The following is an 18,769-nucleotide window of genomic DNA, read 5'->3' as shown; positions in this document are numbered from 1 at the left end:
AGTCCACAGTCACTAGCAGGCAAGCTTATGAGAGCAACTTTAGGTCTCTGGTCGCTCCCTTGCCCATAACATGAGAGCGACAATGGCCTAAGAGGTCTAGAACAATAGTGGGACCCAGGGACAGGTCGTTTGAGTCATTGACTTGTATCCTGAAGGTTCTATTGATGATGTTGGATGATTTTGTATGATGTTTTGTCAATTCTACTTCCTTAAGGTCACATAGGAGGTCGAATATGATCATAATAGCCTCTCGTCTCATGTTTACCCTAGTTGGCATGGTTACTTGGGTGGATGTGGGAGGAGGGTGTTACAGCCAATTTGAAAACCGGCCTGGAGGTTGCACTTTGCAAGACTAGAATGAAAAACATTGACTGCAACACCTATCCTCAAGATCTTCCCTCCACCAAAAATGGAAGAATGGTTATCGTCTCACCTAATAAGCCATGTCAAGCATGAGAGAACAATACAGAACCATAGACCTTATAATGTGACAGACCTCACTGTAGAGTATTATGTACCAATGCCACCCCTTGCATGACCCATGCCATTTATAATTACATGAAGAAAATATGTCGCATGTTGTTGAAGGGCCATTACATTGCCAGGGAAGGACCAAGGTAGGAAAAGTGTGTAATGTGGCACACAGCTTAAGAAAAACATTCTCTCTTCATTACGATGAACAACTAATAGCTTGTAAGAAAACTTCCTCTTCTCGCATGGTTGATCCTGTCAGAGCAATTAAGGAAAAACTTCTAAGGACTAAGCAAACCAAAGACGATACATAGAACATAAACCAAAAATAATACTTGCCTTCTCCCACCATATTCACAGTTGGACTAGGGAGTGTTGCCAAACCATATATTTCCATTCGTAACCAATCTCTCTTACACGTTACACCATTGGAGAGACACTTGGTAGTGGTCTTGCACATGCTCTATATCATTCAATAGTAAGGTGTTCGTTGATGTGGTGGTTAAAACCCCGATCAGGGATAACAACTAACATCATTTAGGAGAAAATACTGGAATATATATTACAAAAAAAACTACACAAAACCATCGAATCATTCTGGTCTGTTTGAGTGGAAATTGATAAGCTCTTTTGCATTTTACAACCATAACATGCAAATGGTCAGACTTATCTAGGCCTCCCCGATGTAAAAAATGGAATTGAGAATCCCGAGGTACAGTCAATGTATTACAAAAGCCATTAAACACTTAGTTGTTTAATGTAGTGTAAACTTGGTTTACTGTAATTAATTAGGGGAAAGTCTCTTCGGTTTTCCCAAAACACTTGAGAGGTGGTTTAAATCTATAAAAAAATGAATAGATTAGTTTAAAACAATGAATATAGATGAGTTAAAGAGTAGATGAAAAAGAAAATAAGGAAAATGCAAAGATGAGGGTAATGCAAATCAATGATAATCCAACTTTTGAGGATGGAAACTTTTTTTAATTAATTTAAATATTTTTAATTATATTAATATAAAATATATATGAAAAATATTGTATTTGTTTTTTTGGGTTGGGAAGTATGTATTATTAAAGAACGTGGTATTTAAAAGAGATAATTTGATTTTGAATATTAAAATAAAATTGATGTTAAAGGTTAAATATTATATAATAAGGATAAGGCTTTTTCAAGTTTTAAAGAGATGATTATTTCATGATTTTGATAAGACGTTGAATACAATTCATCTTTGGGTTTTAAAAAAGGGTTTCTCATGGATTTTGATTAGAATTTGAAGGTGAATCCTTTTAGGTTTTAGAAAAGGAATTTTCTCATTAATATTTATAAGAATTTGAAGTCGTAAGGTTTTAAGGAAGGTGTTGTTTCATAAATGTTTGGATAAAAATAGAAAGTATGTTGTTTTCAAATATCTCTTGGAGTTCGATAAAAGATAGAAAGAGAATTTTCTTTAAAGAGTTGTTTTAAAAATTTTGAAAAAAAAAAAAGTAGAAGGTAACTTTTTTTGAAGTTTAAATAAGGGCTTGCCTCATTGTTTTCGAAAAGAAATAAACTGTGATTTCAAATTTTTGTGATCTATATCGTTATCAGAAATGTGTTTCAAAATAATCACATCTTGAGAAAATAACCCTTTTTGAAGTTTAAATAAGGGCTTGTCTCATTGTTTTCGAAAAGAAATAAACTATGATTTCAAACTTTTGTGATCCATATCGTTATTGGAAATGTGTTTCAGAATAATCACATCTTGAAATTTTATAAATTGTGGAATATTATGTTTTAAATAAAAAGTTATCTCATATATTTTCAAAACAAAAGATGCGGATTTAAAGAAGAAAGTGATATTAAGGACACCATCTCTATATAGAAAGAATCTTAAATGAATCTTAATAATTGAAGCTATCACATGGGCATTTGAATCTCTTAAGTGTATGTGGATTAGACTCTGCGTTTTTTTTTTTATTGTTCTATATTATTATAATATTTCATTTGGTGCACTCACAATAATTATGCGCAAATAATTTTGAATATTTTTACAATATCATTATCCTTGTTTACGTATAGTTGTTTGAAACACAACTACCCCTACCCTACAACATGCTATTTCAAACTCCCAAACACTAGACTATATTAAAAAAAAAAATGATACACCTTGTTCTATAACATGGTAGTCTATAGAAATAGTTGAGACTATTTATATAATGGAGGAATAACTTACAAGTTTCATGGAATTTCATTTGTGTCTTTTGATTCACCTAATTAAGATTTAGCGAGAGTGGTTCCATATTATTAAATATTCTTTGTAAGAAAATACATGAAAAATTTGAAGTGAAGTTTGTTCATCAAAAAATAAGCTTGAAATTTTTATGGACTTAGAGGGTTGTATTGCCCATAAATCATTCTATTATGATAGTTCCTACATTAAGTAAATTCGTAACACACCAAGGGGAGTGTTATGGGATGACCAACCATATAAAGGAAGATGCTACAAATTAATGGGAAAATAATAAATATCATCTTTCGAGTGTCAACACTAGTATTAAAAAAAATATTTATTATGTTTTAAATGATGGAATTTATCGATATATATATATATATATATATATATATATAAAAGGAAGATGCTACAAATTAATGGGAAAATAATAAATATCATCTTTCGAGTGTCAACACTAGTATTAAAAAAAATATTTATTATGTTTTAAATGACGGAATTTATCGATATATATATATATATATATATATATATATATATATATATATATATATATATATATTTTCATAACGTTGTGTTCCGGTTGATCGAACTCGGGCCATATTATATGTCATTTTATTAAACAACCAGTCGGGCTCCGAGGACAAACACTATATATATATATATATATGAATTAATAATAAAAAAATATAAATGTTAATATTTGTGGGTGGTAGCATAATTGGCAAAAAGTATGTTGGAAATCCCTTGTGTATCTAAGTGATCAGAAGTTCAATCCCTTGGACATATCACACTAGTTGAACAAAAAAATATATATAAATAGATAAATATATGTTAAGATATGTAATCATTCTTCACATGATTCTAAAACACATAAACTAGTTTTCAAGGACATAAAATATGGATATAAGAGTGAAGACAAATTATTTCTAAACATGAAGTAGGAATGGGAATTAGGGTGTAATATAATTCAAAATACTTGTTTTCAAAATGTTTACAAAATTTTGAAATTATGCTTGATTTAATGACTATAACCTTACCACATGACAACAATTCTTCCCAGGAAAACTTATAGAAATTTTGGATGGGTTTCTAATCACTTTCACCAACCTAACTTCACATCTCACCATTAATACAATAATTTAAGTTTCTTCATTTGAATGGACCTCACATCTCACCATTAATACAATAATTTAAGTTTTTCCATTTGAATGGACCTCTCTTATTCTTTGTAGGAGTAATAATATCCATTTCTCTCGAAATGAATTTGTAATTATTGCTCACTAGAGCACAAAACATATTGATATTTTCATGTTAATAGCTTAGATGCAACATTTGTAACTTAATGAAATTTAATATTATGAAAAATAATCTCATAAGTCAATTTATAGTTCATATCAATAATCCATCTTCCGGTTAGATAAACTATTGTTTAAAAAAAACTATTAGTATTATATAGTTTTGAATTGTTGTAATATATTTTACTATAAAATAATCCCTAAATTTTCTATTAATTTATCATACATTAAGTATAATATTAAATATATTTTTTAATGATGATTTACTTTTTTAAGAATGATATTTCATCTTGCATCATGATTAAATTTAATAACCAATTTTTAAAAATAATATATTTTAAATGAAACATATAATTTAAAATTTAAATACTTCTTTCACCTAATTAATGTTAACCCATTAATAATAATTAAATCAAATTTAATACATAAATATTAGTGTTAGAGCTTTTTTCCTATATAAACTTATTATAAATAAACACACACTAACTTATTATTCATCTTACATCTTATAAATAATATTCAGCATACCACTCCCATTAGACTCCCATCTCTATATGCATACCATAAAAATGAAACATATATCCAAAATAAATCCATTAAACAATTCTAAAACTAAAATAGTTATATAACTACATTGAAGTTAGTTAATGCTTAAAAAAAATTCATTCTTACATATTATGCCTTTACAAATTTTACAAATAAATAAATAAATACAATGAAATTATTCACCAATATTATGTTAATGAAGTTGTTAACATAATATCTTATTATATCTTATTAAGCAAGGAGTTGTTTGAAAGAGCATGTGTAAACTATTGGCGGACCTTAATAAATTGTGTATGACACTTTCATAAGGCTGATTTTGTTGGTATTCTTCTAACAATATCTCATTTAAATATAGTCACAATCAATTAATTAAATATATATATTTTTCATATATGTATTTTTAGACTTTTTTAGGCACATTCTGAAATAAAATCATCATAATATTGCACAATTAATTATTATTGAAAATAATAAAGTTAATTGTCTTGCAGTAATATAATTAATTCTTTCTTTGACAATGTATAATTGAAGCAATATAATTAATTCTTTCTTTGACAATGTATAATTGTATTTGGGGAGCCAACTTAAGGTTATGTTGCTTATATGGTTCACGTTAGGCATTCAAATTTCTACCACATATGCATTGGAACATTTCAATCTCCACATTTCTTTATGAAGTGTGGGGTGCTCAAAGTGATGATGAGTGAGTGAGGGAGGAAGGCCCATAGAAGTCCAAAATCCATATTAATGGTTAACCATTAAATATATTATATATAAATAAATATGCCTATAATGTAAATATTAAGATACTTAATATTGATTTTTTTTACAATAATAAAGACATTTTTATGAATAACTTATATAGTTGTTTTTCCAAAAAAATGCTTTAAACCAACTAACTCCACATTAAGGGAAGAGAACACCAAATAGAGTACACGGTGGAAAACATATTCTTTCTTTTGGATAGTGTGGCATTATTATCTTTGTCACGACCTTATTTCTTCCTCAAATGCTTGAAGTTCCATATTTTTCATGGATGGAGCTTTCTCTAGGGTATGAACTAACTTATCTTAAATATCATTTAAAATATTAGGAAGTTGGTTAAAAACACTATGTGGTTCTACATATACCAATTATTTGCTTTTTCTGTTTTTAGTTGTTCATACAAATAAATGAAAAGTATATAATTTTCATAAGTATTAAATATATAATGAGAAAATATTTAGATAATGCAGGATGGTCCCATGTATTTAAGATATGCCCGTTTTTGTTCAATAACTCTTAAAATTTTCATTTTTAAATAAGCACTAATGGGTTTCAGTATGATAGGATTCTACCAAGAATCTTGATTATTGATGATGGTCCTTAACAAGGTTTGAATTTTACTCTAACAACTTTTTTAATGTTTCATAATATGACTAGTGAAGAATGTGAGGATTTTTCACTTTTTATCTATATTTTCAATGGGGTGTTAGTAATTACTTTTCCTAGATGTTAAAAACATTTCTTTTTATTAGAGCTTTTGTTTCAATTTCTAAGTTTATTTTCTCTTTAAGAAAAAAATAACAAGTCAAACACCAAAATTTGAGATTTTAGTTGTCAACATCACATTTGTCCCTCTCGATATCATTACCATTGGAAAACACTTGAACATTTGTTAGAGGAAAAAAACCAGTAACGCAAATAGTAATGTAGATTATGCAGTAAATGTAATATGTATTTTTTTGTATTATTGAAAAACTGAATAGTGTACAATATCTTCGTGGCGGTTTTCCTATATAAGCAGAGACTGGCCATGAAGGGTGAATAGTTATGTCTTTTTTACTATTTACCTCTTCATACATAATAATGTTTAATAGTTACTTAATTTATTATTTAATTAATTATTATTTTAATATTTAATATTCTTATGAATATTTTATTCATAACATTGCCACCCCCTTTAGAGATGTTTTGTCCTCAAAGCATATCATAAGGGTTTTTCCGAGAAGGGAATTCTTTATTTTGACTTGTTTGTGCTTTGTGAGTTGGCAAAATCTTCATGTGTATTTTCACTTTCCTTGAAGTTGGAAGCGATAACACCATATAATTTATAATGTTGTCCTTCCCAGTTAAACTCCATGAACTGTTCTTCAAGGTTTGTATTATAGCTTCCTAATTGCATTAACCATTCAACATGTAGCACTATATCCATTTCCTTGAGTGGTAGGGCATATAAATCTATCTATAACTCTAGTTCTTGTATCTGAATTGAAACCTTAAGGAATTCTCATATCTATTTGAGCTTTTGCCCAGTAGCAACAAACATGGTCAGGTCCTTGATTAGGCATATACCAAGATCAAGTTGTTTAGGAAGATTAATGATTATACAATTGTGAGTACTGCCATAATCTACAAGTATATTGGCATTTCTGCCTCTTATGAGTCCTTTAAGATTTAGGGTTTTAGGGCATAATCTCCTCATCATGTTTGTGGGCGGTGCAGTGAGCTTAATGCTCCTTCTTCAACATCGGTTTCTTTTTTTTCAAATATGTGGTGTAATGTATTTGTAGTTGCTTCTTGTTCTTGATCTTTTGAAGAATTGTTATTTTCATCATGGTTTTTCCAGTCACATGAAATTGCAGCTAATGATGGTTCCCTAGAATCTGAATCTTCACTTTGTGTGACAATGATTTCTTCATCATTTTCTTGCACCTCAACTTGCTTCCCATCTACTATTGTATAATAGCGTAAGGATGTGTCTTCACATTTATGCCCCAACGTCCAGTTTTCTCCAAATTTGCAACAATTATTATTATTTTTTTGGCTCAATACTTGAAGTGTTTGATTCCTTCTCAACTTTGCAAGTATACAACTTCTTGTTAAGGCATATACGTCCCAATGCCCATGTATCCCCACAATACCTACATTTGTTTGTTTCTTGTTCTCCTGAGTATTGTTGTTGGTCTTAATTTTCCTTTAATGATGACATTTTGAACTTATGTTTTTGCTCAATAATCTTTGCATCATGTCTAGATTCTTCAATACTTTTGGATTTGTACAACTTCAATCCTACACGGATATACTCCTTAAGTCCACTTCTATACATTTTTAGTAGTTCTTCATCAGAAAATCCTCTTTGTCTTACAACTAATACTTCCCATTCATGGTCGTATTCGCGTACAGACCCTTTTTGCTTGAGATGAACGATTTTTTCGTATATATGATCATCTTCTTCATCATGAAACCTTTTTAGCAGGGCATCCACAAACATTTTCCAAAGGAATGAATGAGATTCACATTTGTTGGAACACCGTAGGAACCAATCATATGCTTCAACTTCCAAGTTGTTGGATGCGATTATGATATTTTCTTGCTTGCCTATTGGCGGGTTTGACTCAAAAATTGCTTCCATTTTATTAACCCACACAATAACACCTCTATGGTCTTTTCCATCATATTTAGGTAATTCTCTTTTAATTCATTGGTAGCATTTTTTTTGGGAATTTTGTATAGTACTGACTTCCTGAGAAGTGTATTTGTGACATTTGCGAAATTTCATGCATTTACAGAATTTCATGACTTGGAAAATCTTCGCCTTTTGGAGTCTTGGGACTTTGTGTTGGTTCTTGATTAATTAAAGGATTAAAAATTGGATTAAATCCTCCCATTAACTGGGTTTGTGTGCCTATTAACTAGGTATGTAAACCTAGCAACATTCTCTCAATTTTGTTTACTTTTTAAATATTGTTTTCCATTCCTTCTTGAGTCGTAATTAGCCTATTTTGAACCTCTTCTAACTTTGCATGCTTCTTTTCGACATTATCAAGGTGTCATCATACTTTATCGAGTTCCTCTTGAATTTTTTTTAAAGTGGCGTCATCATTTTTTTTTTTTGGTCAAGTAAGAGTGGATCCTTTAATTAACCAAACAAAGATTACATATGGTACACATCTTTACAAGTGTAAAGACTAACAAAAGATAGACCAGTATAAGATCAAACATACATCCGGGACATCTGAACCCATAACCTTATAATCATACCCCCAAAATCCCCTTGGGCAAAACCTAAAAGAACAAACTACCAAACTCTCTGCAATTCATATCCTTCAAATCTTACCGCTCAATCTCCCCAAAACTTAACCCTCAAACCCCACCGTCGATCAAAATTTCCATTGGACGGTTGAAAAATTCTCCAATCTACCGAGATCCATCGTCTATCTTTCCTTCAATCGGATGGTAGATAACCACTCCAATCAACCGAGTTGCACGATGATCCTACACCGTTGATCAAAACCCATTTGATCTGACGGTCCACAAGTCATCGCTGCAGAAACTTACACGGTATTTACCTACTTTTACGGACCTGATATAGATTAAAACCATGGTCTAAAAAGATATCAGGTCTCAACCCCTTAACTTCTGATCAATTTGAAGCTCGATATCCATTCAATATCAAAGGCCAATAGAGTTTATGGTCTGTGGCCCATCAATAAGCACATTGTTTATCCCATCCTCCACCCCTCCAAGCACGTTGTTTATGTTATGGCGTAAGCATTGACTGGGGGATCTATGGTAAGGATTCATTTCGGCTCTTTAACCAGGCACCTTGACGTCTACTCTTTCCCACTCCCGCTAGTCTTCCTCCTGCACATTATTCAAGATCTGGAAGTACTCTATATCTTTGGCCACCTGTCTATGACAATCTTCCCTCAGTTTACCAGAGGGTATAGACTCCCAGTCATACCAGATATGACTCTCCTTGCATATCACACCTTCATTTGCTAGATGATCAATGAACATATTGGCTTTTCTTCACACATGAACAAAATTGGCTGTTCTCAGGGTTCGCAAGTGTGAGTGAATGCGCTAAAATACCTGCGAGAGCCTCCAATGTTTCGATGATTTTCCAGGTGCCATTCCATTTCACATTTTCTTGACCGCATTAATGACCAATTCTAAGTCAACTTCAATGATGGCGTTGTGTAAATTTAACTCGATCAAGATTTCCAGGCACTGTTCTAAGGCCATGAGCTCCGCCATGTTATTAGTGGTAGTTCCCAAATGACTGTGGAAGATATCCTTTATGCTCCCCTGCTCATATCTTATGACACCTCCAAATACAGCCATCCCTGGGTTGCCCTTTTAGGCCCCTTCTATATTTATTTTCAAAAAACCATGAGGAGGAGGCTGCCAGATATCTTTACCAAAAATTGTTTTTCTCACACCCTTAACAGCGCCAAGGGGAACTAGATAATGGAGACCCAACTGCCTCAGAATGTGAGCCTCCTGAGCCGAAGGGGGGTCCTCAGGAATTTTCCACATAAGGGCTCCTATTGTATCTTTGATTTGTCGTAGAATTTGGCCAATGATATTCTGGGTCGAGCCAGTTTTGTTCTTGAAAATCCTTCCATTGCGTTCTTTCCAGACATTCGAGATAATAAATCCTAGAACCAGAGTCCAAGCCTTGTTAATGATTTCATTCCCTAAGAAGTATTTCCTCCAATTCTTCATTTTGTTGGTGATGCTGATTCTGTTTTTGTTAGTTTTCCTGAAGACTAAGGCTGCCCAATCCCACAAGGTGGAGATGAAGGGGTGGTGGTTTAGTAAATTCTCCATCGTTTCTTCTTGTAATCCACATAGATGGCATTTGGATGGGCCAACAAATCCCCTTTTCAGAATATTCTCCCAAGTGAGAATCTTCTTTTTGTGAACTAACCACATAAATAAATTTACTTTCATCCATTGCGGGTTCCTCCAAAGGTTATTCCAAACCTAGTCAGGGTTTGGATAATCAAAACCTAGGGCCATGCATTTAGCTTCTTTGAGGTTAAAGGTGCCTGCAGTGTTTCAGCCCCATTTCAGTTGGTCAGATGAGGAAGACACTGAAATCTTCCTCTTCTCCAAGTCTAGAGCCAGGGAATCCACATGTGCTTTCAAAGGACTCTCTTCAATGCAACCCAAATTCTTCCACATTCACCATTTGCCATTGTCCCTTATCTGATCCCAAAAGTCACTTACCATGAGTAGACCTTTGTTATCAATGTCATCTTTTAGAGCAGTTAGTTCTTCTATAAACAAATTTGGTTCTTGTTGCCAGTTGTCCTCCCAAAACCATGTAAGGTTCCCAGCTCTGATCTCCCAGAAACTATGTTGTTGGACAATGCCTCTATTCTCCCAAGCAAGGTTCCAAATGTGGGAGCCCTTGATGAGCCCTGACATTCTGATATGATCCCTCTCTTGCAAATTATTTGCATATTTCTGCTTCCAAAGCTTTGCCCAAGGGGTTGTCGATTCCTTTAGCCACCTCCACCAAATTTTTGCTCCAAAAACTCTGCTGAGGATTTCAGGGTCATGAAGCCCCAAACATCCATGTGCCTTAGGTTTGCAGAGCTTGTCCCAAGCTACCAACACCCACTTCTTTTTCTCTTCCCCTTTGCCCCAAAGAAAATCTCGTTGAATACTCCTGATTTGTTGTATAACAATTTTGGGAGCAGGGAGAGCTGAAAACATGAAAATGGGTATAGCCTATAGAACAACCTTTGTAAGCACAAGACGCCCCACCAAGTTCAAAGACCTACAAGTCCATTTCCTGACTTGATCCTAAAGTTTATTGGTGACCGGTTCCCACACTCCCTTACTCAGAGATTTGTTAGTAAATGGCATTCCAAGGTACTTGGAAGGTAACTAAGCCCTTTGAAACCCTAGAATTCTGGTGAGGTTCCTATGAATAGCAATGTCAGTATTGAAAAAAAAAAAAATTGATTTGTTAAGACTTACCTTTGTACCAACCGCTAAAGAAAAGTTGTTCAGGATTTGTTTGAATGCTCTAGCTTCTTTGACCGTAGGAATGCCCTGCAGCATTGTATCATCCACAAATTGTTGATGAGTAGAGGCATCCCCATCTGGGGTAAGTTTCAGACCCTGGATTCTTCCTTCACCATTTTCCATTTTGATTGCTCTGCCTAGTCCTTCCATCATGAGAACAAAGCGGAAGGGGGAGAGAGGATCCCCTTGTTTGAGACCCCTAGAAGGTATAAAGGTTCTAGAGGGAGATCCATTAAGTAGAATTGAGAAACTAACTGAGGATACAAGGGCCATAACCCATCTTATCCAGTTGTGGTCGAATCCATAAGCTCTTAGAACTTCCTTGATGTACGCCCAACTTAGCTTATCATAAGCCTTCATTAGGTCCAGTTGCATTATCATACCAACTTGCTTCTTGCTCTTAAGAGTGTACCACCTCATGTGCTTGTATGATGTTGTTGAGAATCTATCTACCTTCCAAAAAATCAGTTTTCTCCTCTAAAACTAGAGCAGGAAGAAGAGGCTTTAGTCTGTTAGCAATCACTTTGGAGATAATTTTGTACACCACATTACATAAGGCTATGGGTCTGAATCTGTCCGGTGTCATAGCTTTTTCCTGCTTTGGAATCAAAGCTATGAAAGAGGCATTAAGAGTTTTCAAAATAGTTTTGGATCTTCTAGAGTCTTGCACAACCTCAAGGATATCTTGTTTGACTATTTTCCAACAAGATTTGAAGAAATCCACATTGAAACCATCAGGGCCAGGAGATTTCCCATTTTGCATCTCATCGATAACCTCACTAACCTCCTCTTCAGACACTGGCCTGTTAAGATTGTGGTTGTCTTCCCTGATTACAAGCTTAGGAATGAACTTCGTGAATTTGTTAATGAACCAAGATCTGTCAATGAGAGGCTCCTCTGCTATGCTAAGGAAGTGATGAACTAATACAAATTCTATTTCTATGTGTGAGACAAGCTCTTTCCCTTGAGAATCTTTGATTTTGGAAATTTTGTTATGAGATCTGTGATCCAAAGTTGATCTATGAAAAAACTTCGTGTTTCTTTCTCCTTCTATAATCCACTTCACCCTCGATTTCTGTCTCCATAAAATATCCTCTTTCAAGCACCAATCTTCCCATTCGTTCTGCAGAGAGTCAGCTTGAATTTTCCTTTCCTCGGTAAAACCCTCTAAGATGTTGATCTTATTAATCTCCTAGATTTCTTCTCAACTTCTTTTTTGGCTTTAAAAGAATTGCCAAACTCTTGTTTATTCCAATCTTTAAGCCTAGATTTGATGTTCTTGGGTCTCTGCTGTAGTATGAACATTTTAGTGCCTTGAATGGGCCTATCTTCCTTCCACCATTTGTCAATATTGCTGGTGAAGTCAGGGTGAGAGAGCCAGATATTTTCAAACCTAAAGGGTCTGTTTCTTAGTGTACCCATAAAAGTAGCTTCCATCTGGACAGGCCAGTGGTTCGAGCCTTTGAAGGGAAGGATTAAAGCTGACATATCAAGGCCTGTGATAAGGAGTTCCTTTGAGATTATGAATCTGTCTAATTTAGAGGAAACTTGAGAAACTCCTCCTCTCTTATTATTCCAAATAAAAATGCCATTTGATGTTTCTATGTCCACTAGCCCCATGTTATTCATGAAGTTTTGGAAGGTAACAAAGTCCCTGCCTAGTTTCCTTGTACCTCCTTTTTTTTGTAAGAGATATGATCATATTGAAATCCCCTGCCAGAATCTAGGGCATATCAGGATGTCTCTCCCTCAGTTCCTCAAGGGATGTGAGAAGCTTTAGTTTGTCTTCTAGTTTTTGAGGGCCATAGACATTAGTGATCATGTAGATCTCCTTATCCCCCAAAGGTTGAATCACCATCGATAGATAATTCCTAGAAGCTTCAGCATCCAGGATTCCAAGTTTTTGAGGATCCCATAGAGTGAGAATCCCCCCCATCGAGTTATCTGCTTTTACCTCTAGATACTCATACTTGATTAACCATTTGTTGTGTATCTCTCTGATCTTTTCCATTGAACATTTTGTTTCCTGAATAAAAATCATATCTGATTTTTCTTCTTTTATTCGACTGCTAAGATTTCTTTGTTTCCTTTTACTTCCTAGACCCCTAATGTTCCAGGTTGTAAGATTCATTAAGAAAGGTTCGTAAATGAGTAACTGGTAAGATCCTTCATCTTACCTAAGTTAATCATAAGTTTCCCACATTTGGATAGCATCTCATTCTGTTTTGTCCTTCCTCTTTTCCTACCCGGGTTCTTTGAAGAAAGCGTCGGTGTATCCTCCATCATTTTCACTCCCCTATTCTCTTGTCTGTCATGGTTTCTTCTGACTCCTAAACACTTTGTTTGTGATCTCCAGAGGAAGAGTTGTTGAACCCTGTCAAACTCCGCTTTTGGCAGAGATTCAACCCCTTTGGTGATTCCTTGCTCTAGAAAATTTTCTAGATCTAAATTATCCCTCTCTAGAATCTCCTGCAGTTCATGGTCTTTCGTTCCTACCTCACTTGGAGTCATCTCGTGGTCCCTGCTGAGCTCCATCATATTTAGCAGATCATTTTTTTGTTTTCTATTTTCTGGTATATCCTCCATGTTAGCATCCCCTTCCTTCTCATTGTGAATATTCTCCGATTCTTTGTTTGTCCCATTGTTTTCGACTTCTTCTTCTAAGATCTTGAAACTATTGTGGTTCTGTTGTTTGTCTTCAATACTTTTATTTTGGTACCTCTTGCCTCCTTTCCCTTTACCCCCTACCTTAGTAAAGCCTTCGGGATCCTTGCCTATAGTGGCTTTCGTGTTTCTCTCTAGCTTGTTCAAAGGGCAGTCCCTGTATAGATGCCCGTGTTCATGGCACTTATGGCACATGAATGGGATGTGTTCATAGTCTATCGTTTGCACCCATTCCTCATCATACACTTCCAAAATGATTGCATCCAGAAGTGCCCTAGATAAGTCCATTTCCATACATATCTGGGCATAGGAAGTGTATTTTCCTCTTAGAGTATTATCTAGGATTTTTATAAAATGCCCTAGCTTGTTCGATAGCCTTTAGAGATTCCGGCAGCCAATAATCTAAAGGAAGGGAGTAGAGTCTTATCCATACCGGTACCGAGGTGAAGGTATCTCTTTTTGGGACAAATTTCATTACCCATGGTCTCATGTAAAGGCCTGCAGACGCGTAAAACTAGGGTCCTCCCTCGAACACTCTGTCTTTGTCCTCAAGCTTGTGGACACCGTCGTGAAGAAACCCTTGGACCCAAGGTGAAGGTAAATTTTCCCTTTGGTTTCCAGTGGTTCCTTATCCATGCTTGTAAAGCCTTCTTTGTTGGCCAGATCCCCATAAATTTATAGATAACAACATATTCTGCCATGTGTTCTCTATGCACCTGCAACATTGGGTCACTTAAGACGACTCAAGGTATAGTGGTCGCCTTGGGTTTACATGCCCCTGACGTTTTGTAATTTTCTAACTGCTACCATCTGTCCTCTTCTCCTTACTAGGTTCCTAATGGTTCTCTTCGTGTTCTTGAGGTCCGATGGTTTCCGATTTTTCATTATTTGTAATCTTTATTGCCACCTCTGCTGGTTTCTTGAAGCGATAGGAATGTTATGAATATAATTCATAACAAATAATAAAATAAAATAAAAATAAATATTAAATATTTAAATATTAATTAGGTTAAATAGTCTTTAAGTTAAGTGAAAAGGCCTGTCTAAAAGACATGCCCATTCACGAAAGGTCACTTGCTGAGGTATAAAAGCAAGGCCTCATTGTAACATTCAAATCATCTTATATCAATCTTATATCATCTTATCAATTTATATATATAATAAATTATTATTATTAAATACTTGTGTGTATTTTTACATTCAAGTCTACAAGCTATCAGTCTTCGTGTTTCAACGTAAGTTTATATGCTTCAGTGGTATTAGAGCCATGACACACGATATAATCATGCAGGCCTTTGAACATAGTTCGTTGCACAATATTCCATTACATTCACGTCTTGAATCCATGGAGAATTTTAATAAAATTCAAGAAGTATTTCATCAATAAGAAAAATCAATTGCAGAAGTTAATGAATGTCGAAAGGAAATTGATAATAAGGATGAGAATGATGATAATGAACAAGAAGATGTGATACATAATGATGAAAAGGATATCAATCATGACGATGATCCAGATGACATTGATGATGGTGAAGAGGAAAATATTGCAGAAGAACCTAAAAAAGAAAATGATCAAGATAATAACCACGTTGGGATAATAATTTTTGAGAAAGCGTATTTGGAAATGAAGGATCATATCAATAACACTGTGGAGATAGGAAGTGTTTAGGATGACAAACAGAAAGAACACACGAGCTTCAAAGACTGGATTTTGGGAAGCACTAGGCAAGATCATCCGGGTATGGTTCAGATTCTACTGGAGAACGAAGAGGACAAGGACATTCATGGTAATGATCTACCCACTCTTATTTATGTCTCCCGTGAAAAGAGACTGGGAATTCCTCACCATTACAAGGCTGGTGCTCTTAATGCCTTGATTAGAATCTCAGCTTAATGAGCAATGCTCCCTTTATTCTCACTCTTGATTGTGACAGGTGCACCAACAATTGTGAAGCACTTCATCAAGCCATGTGTTTTTTCTTAGACCCATAAACAGGTCACCAGTTTGCGTACGTCCAATTCCCTCAAGGATTTCATGGCATCACAAGGAATGATCTGTACGGAAACGATCACTTGAGGATTTCCTATTGTCAATTTAAAGGAATGGATGGTCTCGAAGGTCCACTATACGCGGGCACTGGATGCATTCACCGCCAGGATACTTTACGTGGGAAGGAAGTAAGGCATGCGTCCTCCAAATCGCTTAAAGCCTATTCCACTTCTAGAGCTCAAACGAATCCATCTAAGATGCTGAAATATGCAAGGGATCTTGCCAATTGCGCTTGCGAGGAGAACACCCTGTGGGGCAAAGAGGTTGGCATGATTTATGCCTGTGCTGTGGAAGATGCATTTGATAGGTTTCGTTATATAGTGCAGAGGGTGGAACTCTATTTACTGCACTCCAAGGCGAAAATAATTTTTAGGTGGCACGCTAGTGAACATGAATGACACACTCATTCAAATCAAAAGATGGAGTTTCAGATACCTTGAGTTTTTCTTGAGTAGGTTTTTCCCATATGTTTATGGGATTCAATGGACAAGTACAACTCAGTGTATGTTTTATGGTGTGTTGTGTCTATGAGCTCCCTCTTCTTTATACATACTTTCCTACATTTTACTTCCTGCCCTTTCCATGCTTAATGATCTATCATTATTTCCCAAGGCTTCAAATCCATGGTTCATCCTCTTTGTCTCATTAGCAACATCTGCATATGGGTACATTCTGATAGATTTTATGTGCATCGGGGGTTCGTTTAAGAGCTGGTGGAACGAACAGAGGATGTGGCTGATTAAAGGCATGTCATCCTACTTGTTTGCTTTAATCCAAGTTCCTTGCAAGATGCTCGGTTTAATGGAGGTAGGCTTAGAGGTGATAAGTAGAATAGTGGATAGCGAAGTAGCCAAAAGACACGAGGTAGAAATGTACGAGTTTGGTGTGGCATCTACCATGTTTGTTCCACCAGCAACTTTAGCAGTAACAAACTTGATATCATTGGTCGGTGGACTAGCAAGAATCATGCGAGAAGGATATAAGAATTTTGACAATATGATTTTGCAGTTAATTTTGTGCAGCTTCATCATGTTAATTAGTTATCCTATATTGGAGGCCATGTTTATGAGGAAGGACAAAGGGCGAATACCTACTTCCATTACCGTTGTTTCCATTTTTTGCAGTTTCTGTGTGTTCTGATCATGGTCATGATCCGGTAAGGGTAAGGGAAAGAGGTGCTATGTGTTGATGCGAGTGGACTGCTGTGTCGTTGAATACGCAATCAAACCTGTATCATTAACACTCTGTTCCCCGAAGTCGACAAACCCTTTTAATTTGTCCATGTCGTCAAGCATTGTGACGCTATCAAGCAATGTGACCAGGAGTAAAAGGGCAGATTTGGATTCAATATGCAGGTTGCGGATAAAACAAATAATTTAATTAATTTGGTTAATTAAAATTATATATATATATATATATATATTAAAAAAAATTACTATATAAAAAAAACAGTATAAAAAAATATAAGTTGTAAAAATAAAAATAAAAAATAAAAAGAAGAAGAGAAAAAAAGAAGAAAAAAGACAGCTTCGACTCAAAATAGAGTTATTAGCGAATTATAGACATTGATCCAACTTTCCGCCTTCCATATGCCGAGACGACAACCGCAAAGACAATTCCCAACAATATAGCTTTGAGGACAAAGCTTTTGAAGGAAGGGGCTATGTTATGAGCATAATTCATAAAAAATAATAAAATAAAATAAATATAAAGATTAAATATTTAAATATTAATTAGGTTAAATAGTCTTTAAGTTAAGTGAAAAGGCTGGCCTATCTAAAAGACATGCCCATTCACGAAAGGTCACCTGCTGAGGTATAAAAGTATGGCCTCATTATAACATTCAAATCATCTTATATCAATCTTATATCATCTTATACATTTATAAATATAATAAATTATTATTATTAAATACCTGTGTGTCTTTCTACATTCAAGTCTACAAGCTATCAGTCTTCGTGTTTCAGCGTAAGTTTATGTGCTTTAAGGAACCAACTCCCTTACTTCTGTCCACAACTACTTGACTGTAGGAGGGAGCAGAACTCCCTCCTCCTTGTCCCGCCATGGTAACCAGATGCACAATCCCTAAAGAAAAACCCTAGATCAGATCTGTATCCCGCTCCCCGGTTTTTTCTTTATCAAGTGGTGTCATCATTATTACTTCCCATTTTATTTTTCTTTTTCTCGGTGGAACCAATGTTTTTATTTGTTTATTATTATTATATTTTAATATAATAGTTAATTAATTAAATTGATTATATAATTATAATAATTATAATTATAAATTATATAATACATTTATAATTATATAATATAATTATAATTATATAATTTAATAATTATAAGTCTTATAATTATGAATTATAGAATATATAATTAGCACTATGATAATTAGAACCCTTATGTAGTTATTGAAGGGTTGGGACAATGGTTACAATGGCACCTTGGTGACGGTTGGTCATCAGTCAAGATGTAATGGACAACAATGGATGGTTGAGATCATGGAATTGGGTGGTGTGAGTAAGTGAATGGTTGACACGGTAGGGACAAGGTCAACAAAGTTATAATTGTTAGGGAATGTCTAGGTGGGGTGGCCTGCAACATTACAGTGTCGGTGGGGAAACAAGGAGTTGACTGGTGGACCGGATGTAGGTGATAGCGGAGGAGAATGACATATAGAGTTCGGTCGGCGAGAGGATGCATCGAAAGGAATGAATGGACAGT

General features: G+C 34.7%; 1 pseudogene; it reads left to right on the top strand.

The window, feature by feature from the left end:
* The window catches only part of LOC149235932 (cellulose synthase-like protein E6 pseudogene), a 57,711-nt pseudogene extending 40,526 nt beyond the window's left edge, over positions 1–17,185 (top strand).
* The last annotated feature ends 1,584 nt before the right edge of the window (positions 17,186–18,769 follow it).

The sequence above is a fragment of the Pinus tabuliformis genome, chromosome 8, assembly GCF_031772625.1.
Source record: "Pinus tabuliformis cultivar Carrire ecotype Pingquan chromosome 8, CPIR1, whole genome shotgun sequence".
NCBI classification, from domain to species: Eukaryota; Viridiplantae; Streptophyta; class Pinopsida; order Pinales; family Pinaceae; genus Pinus; species Pinus tabuliformis.
The sequence above is the reverse complement of the archived record's forward strand: the minus strand, read 5'-3'. Positions and strand labels throughout refer to the sequence as shown.